This window comes from Cupressus sempervirens, chromosome 9, assembly GCF_028749045.1.
Source record: "Cupressus sempervirens isolate cs-2001-9-10 chromosome 9, ASM2874904v1, whole genome shotgun sequence".
Lineage (NCBI taxonomy): Eukaryota > Viridiplantae > Streptophyta > Pinopsida > Cupressales > Cupressaceae > Cupressus > Cupressus sempervirens.
Genome location: NC_143126.1, coordinates 379669515 through 379676191, shown reverse-complemented (window position 1 = coordinate 379676191; position 6677 = coordinate 379669515).

Here is a 6677-nt window from a genome sequence, read left to right as displayed (position 1 = left end):
AATACCAAGGTACACCTAGAAAATCTTGCTTCCAAGATGGACATGTCGAGATCAAAGATATAGAACTTGGCCAAATTGACTGGAATGCATTCCTCACCATTTGTAGTAAGCCCAAGGAAAGGTCCACCATGGTATCCGCACTTATGCATTTAGGCTTGGTCAACATAGCCTCACACCCAACCTTAGTATAGTCCTTAGAGTTGATTATGACATTGGCAGAACATTATGTATCTGAGGAAAAGGTCATTAAGAGTGTTACTGAAGAAATATTTCTTGACCTCTGACCTCAAAACATTGAAAAGGTATTTCATCTCCCAATGGCTGATCAATATTTGTAGATCACATATTAAGGAGCTGAGAGATGGTACCGAGAGAATGAAAAGGAAGCTAAAGAGATAATTCAATCATCCTTCTTGATTGATAGAAGACCAGTAGGTTGCAGACTCAGTAAAGTGGATATGACATGAGGGTACATGACGGATGATATTGGATATGCAATTTTGCTTTTGAGTAGAGAAATGGGACTCCCTATAGTTGGACATCTTCACTTTGGATGGTCCACTTCATAAAAACAATCAGGACAACAAGGATGTCAATAGACTAGGCTATAATTTTGAGTGATAACCTAGATGAGAAGTTGGTGGATGTCAAAGCCAACCCCAAATTATACATGACATCATATTTGGTGTACTTGTTGGCGACTTGAATGACAGACTACCTGAGGCTTTATAAGAAGGGAAGCATGCAAGATGCTAATGCCTATCCTTATGTATTATTCTCTCAACTAGTCAAGAAGAAGATCTCATACCAGAGCACAGAGTATAAGGTGGTGAAAGGCAATTTCGTATTTGCAATCATTTGATTCATAGAGGGTGATTACACCAAAAAGATATTAGTGGAAGCAACAACTAGGATCACAGAGGTTGGCGCATACTATATCCAGTTCAAAACATTCACCTACCTAAGGGTATAATGCAAAGAAACTCTCGAGGTATCCATTAGATGGGCTCATTTTGTTGGAGATTGCCAGGAAACTCAGATTTGCATACGACAAAGTGAGAAAATAGCATAAGAAGACATGGTTGTGACCTATGACTATTGGTCCTTTTGAAGTTAAACAAAAGCAATATATTTCTCCTTTGATTTGGAGTGGGAATAATATCTACTGGAAGAGTATAACTCCCCTCACCCCTACTTTGATAATATAGGGAGGGTCCAACACTTGGCAGGGAAGTAGTTTGTACATGAATGTGCATTGGAGGATCATTGGATGAATGAGGTAGACAATTATAAAATCTAAATACGGGATTATTGTAGGATGACTATACATTTGGCAGAGAAGGCACTCAAAATCAAGATCCCATTAAAGGTCATTGAGAAGTATATTGAAGATGTATTAGACCCATTGTAAAATAGGGCTAAAATCTATGACAAGCCTATAATGAATGTAGAGATTGGAAGAGACAAGAACACAAATATTAATCATAAAGCTTGTAATATAGTCCAATTAAAAAATTAATGGATCAAGAAACCTTTCAGACTTGATCCAATTCCTCAGGCTATTCATCTTTAAGCCACAGCATGGCCTATTAAAGGTAAAGGTGCAAAAGTTACAATACCAACATTCTCGGCTTAATCTCTAGTGAGGCGAGAAATAGTGCATCACATGAGTAGGAGGTTGAGTATTTTGAAGTTGATAAGGGAGTGAGAAGGAAGAGAGCTCTGAAAAAGGGAAAGAAGCAAATGGCTCTTGCTCAAGCACCTCAAAAAGAATAGGTACAGTATGATCAAGCAAAGCCCCAAGCTGACCTAGCAGCTCAAGTCAAAGAAACTAAGTGAGTGCTTCTGCAACAAGAGCAAGAACAAGTACAGGAACAAATATAGGAAGAATAGAAAGTGCCACTAGTAGCGACAGAGGAAGAATCCTCTCCCTTAACACCTAAAAGAATAAGAATTGAAACACAGGTGGCAAGAACAAAGAAGAGAAAGTTAAAAAAGAAAACTACTCTGATTCCTCAGGTTCTAGAGATGATTTCTAGAGCCGAAGCATAAGAATAAAAGTATGAGTAGATTGAATATGTTCCCTTGAGTCAAAGGACTTGCACAGCTAGGGTTGTGGAAGAGGAAAGAAGAAAAATCTCAACCACAACTCCTCCATCTATTCCAAAAGAACCAATTCAGGATTCTACTTCAAAGGATGAGTAGTAGCAGTGCATAGCTAACATGGAGAGTCAAGGAATAGATTTCTTTGACCTCTCTAATTTTGATTTCATGTCAATGGGCACTGATATGGTGGGTGAAAATATTAGAGACAATCCCACAAATGAATCCCTAGGAGAGGACTAGAATCATTTGCAGCCTCTACCTCAAGGACCTCTAGGTATACACCACCACCATATCAAGATTTGTCATTCTTAAACAAAGGCTTAGTAACTCTGCTTCCTCTCACTATAGAAAAAAAAGAACAAGTAGCAGAAGAATAAGAGCCCCAATAATTACAAGCCAGTGAGGTATCAGAGGAGGAGAAAATACCTAAAGAGCCTCAATAATTTCCTCACGATACAGAGGCTAGAACCTTAGCCTAATAACATACAAAGACTCCAACTATTGATCTTTCTTAAAGGGAGAAGACTCCAGAGAGGACTGATAAGGGGAAGGGGCCTACAGTGGAAACCATCTCTTCAGTCAAGTTCATGTCTGTAATGGGCACCACACCGGCATGGTTGAAGATGAAAGTTATGTTTTGACAAAAGAAACACTTGGATCTAACAGTAGAGGAGGGAATGAGAGAGATAATAAAAACCATAAAGATGCTTGAGCCACCCATGAGTGATACATGAGCACTAACATTCATTATGAAGAACCAAGATCGGGACTTGCTTGCGCACTTAGTCTTTCCTCCTCTGCATTTTAACATTGAAAAATTGACTCCAAAAGACTATCAAATAAAGGGGGTCATGTTGGGAGGGCCCATGGTAGATACCACAAAAGTGATGATCACTACGGGCATGAAAGAGGTGTTCAGACATATGGATCGAGATGAATTTGAGTTGCTAATGCTACATTAAAAAAAGAAGCTTTTGAGAGGCTATTTGCATGGATTTGTAGGCCCAATAGACTTGGATAATCTACAGATCACTCTTGTTGCGACACTAGAGAGGAAAAAGAAGGGTAATGTATAGTTAGATTTGTTTTTGGGAGCATGTCAACAATGGCATGGAAATTTTGAGGAAAAGGATGTACAAATAATACAAGGGAATTTGAACCTGTTATACCATATTTAGTTGAGTGTGGATAAGCCAATGTCTATAGTGAACTAGGACTTTGGATTGATGAATGAGGTACATACCTAGGAAAAAGACCTTCAGACGCTCCAATCAATAAAAGGTCAAAGCTATCATAAACTCATGGAAGTTTTCACTACTAAGGAGCTTGATAAGCTCAATTATTGGATTGAAAAAATATCTATTGGCAATAAAGTCATGGAATGACTACGTGTAGATATTCAAAGATAAGGGACCAAATTCAAGAGAAAATTTGGAAGCAGAAAGTTACTATACCACTACTTTTCTTGAGATTTTTGAAGATGATTCAAAGACCAAACTCAACATGGTGCAATTAGTGGTCCAACAATTTTGAGGAACCTTCGAAGATGCTTCATTATATAAAGATATCAGGTAAGCATACAAGACTGAAGAGTTATTGTTGGAGCTCAACACCAAACTTGAGGACTTTGAGGCAACCTGGATAGAGGTCAGTAATTACCAAAAATTAGTAAACGATAATTATGGAGCTTTATATTTTCTAGAAGCTTCTTAAGTAGTGGAAGTAATAGAGAAATTTAAGAGCAAAAACCCAGACATCATTTTGGCATAAAGGGGAATAAAAACCCAGATGGTAGAAATTCAATTTTGACACTTGGGAAAATTTTGCATTTTTGGAACTTGTCATCAAGGTGTCTAAGTCGCTATTCATAGAGGTGCACAAGTGCATGAGCGCACAATTCTCAAAGGTGTATCGATAATTTTGGAAAAGAAGTAGTGCGCTAATAGTTAACTATCAGTTATTATTTTAAAAGCATTCCATGCACTAGAAATCCATTTTGATGGCAGTTCAACTTGCAGAAACATTCAAAGAAGGCCAAGCTTCCAGTGACTTGCAGATCCTCTTGCAGCTTCCTTCTTCTTATCTACTTATTCTTTCATTTCTTTATGTCATGTAAAGGCTCATGCATCCATTAATTGATATAAACAAGGGTGGAGACCTACTTAGCACCATTTAGAGAGTTAGTTTGTGTATAATTAGATTTTTATTATTTTTTAGCATGAGTTTCATTTTAAGAACTCTCTCTCCTAGTACAATGGGAGGAGATGATTTCTTATAAATACATGGATGTAATATGTACTCTAGGTCATTATTTTGATGCAATAATATGTACTATTGGTGCTCTCATTTTGAGTGTAGTTATTCTTACCAAAGTGTGTTATTTTTGTGAATGCATGTTCATGAATAATAATGGAGCCAATGGTTTTATTGTGTTGTTATAATTGTGTGACCTTTTAGTTCTAGTTTTTGCCTCATGTTAACGAATTATGCTAATGTATCGAGTTGGAGAAAAGATCACCTATTGTTCCTGCATTGCTTCTTGTCTTGCATAAGAGCACTTTTTGTGTCCTTGTGATTTTATGTGAAGTAAAATATATTTTAGTTATTATTGAGTTCCCATCGACAATTGCATCAGTGGAATTGAGGAAGTGTTGCTCTTATTTTCATTGGTTTCCTACTGATCTTTTCAATGATTTAACTCACAGGCGTATTGTTACTATGGTTTATGTCCATAAGGAATTTTCCTTTCAAGTTATTTTATTTAATCTCTCATTTTTTTTATTTTCTTTGCTAACACTTGGTTAAAATAGGAAATTATATAGTTGCATCGATAAATTGCATTCATCATAAAATAGAAAATACCAAAAATATATCTCTTTTGTGGTTACTTTTTCAAAATAGTAGATCAAACATCTTATCTAGAATCGGTCAAACTAGCAAAGGCCTCCTCATAAATGTATCTTCAATTGACCGAATTCCAATAGGTCATAAGATTGCCTAGAACCTTGCAGTTGATCCTAGATTAGCTTTTCAAGAGAGGAGTTTGAAAGGATTCCTATCATTAAGCATCATGTAAAATGACAACTCGACACATAGGAGTAGATTATGAGTTATCTAATCCTATAGGAAAAATTAGTAAATGATTGGCCAATTTGGTGAAATAAATGCAAGATTTCCCTTTCAATGAATTGTGATGAAAATACAAATTGACTAGGATGATGGTGGGTGGATCAAAGCCATGATCAAATTGATTAAATAATTAGGATCGATCATAATAACATCAACAAACATCGCCAATGTTATTAAATTGATTGGATAAAGCTACAATCCAACACTGATGGACTTGACCATGTTAATGATTGAATGATCAAATGAAAGATTGATCTAGTGCCTCGAGACATGGTAGTGCTAAGGTTAGATTTGATAGATTGATAAGGCACTGAAGGATATGAAAATGCCTAGGACTAGATAAATGATGATTGATTACAAATGTTTGACATATTTCAGATTGATTAGGGTTAAATCATAATGGCTTAGGCTTGATTTAGGATGGTTTAGGTTTGGTTAAAAGGGATTATGGTGACATTGAGATGGTTTAGGGTTGATAGGACAAGATTTTGATGATGTTGAAATGATTTAGAGTCGGTTATGAAAAGTTTAGATGAAACAAGTATTGATTCTGAAATGATCAAGAGTTGATTTGAAAATGTGGGTGTGAATGGTGAATAACATGTCAAAATATGCTTGAATGATAATCAAGTTAGCCCAAATATTAGAACTAGTAAAATGAAAAAATGATGCAAGAGCATCCCTAGTTGGCTTGTAATCCTACAAGATAGTGTGGTTTGGCTTTGGATTTTTGGAACTTAGTTGAAGAAAGAAGTGACTTGGTCAATATTGAGTTGGTTTGGTTGTGGTGTTAACTGGGTGACTCAATTAATGAAGGCATTCGAAAAAGCTTGGAGCACTTGGTAGAGGCTGGGAGCTTAGTTTGCATTGGGTGCTTGCTAGTAGTGTTGCCCAAGTCAGCTCGATCATTGAAGGGATCTCAGAGGATACTGAGAGCTCGACATACACTGTAGTGTTTGGCATGTACTATGGTGCATAGAAATGCTTGAGAATTTACTAATGCTTGGCTTGGTCTTTCTGACGCTTAGCTTGGTCTTGGTCCTTGTTGATATTGAGTTGTCTGTGAGTAGACTTTAGATATTTAATTTGTGTTGTAGCCGACTTGTGGCTCAACATATATTTAATGTAAGGGATTCAATTTAATTTATAATAAGCTAGGATGACTTGTGGCTTGGTTATAAGTAGGGGATTTTGTGGAGTCTTTAGGTATTATTATATTCATCCAACTTGGAGAAGAGGATGAAGGGTAGATGGGAACTTTGAAGAGCTAGTAGTTGTGGCTTGAGAACCAAAGGATTGCTTGGTGGACATGAGGGTATAACTTTGGATTCTTCTTGGAGTTCTTACCCAATTGTGGAGCTAGACTAGCTGGGATTGAGATTGTAAGTTGGATCTTGTGGGATCTTGCAAAACTAATATTGTAATTTCTGTTTGTATTTGGC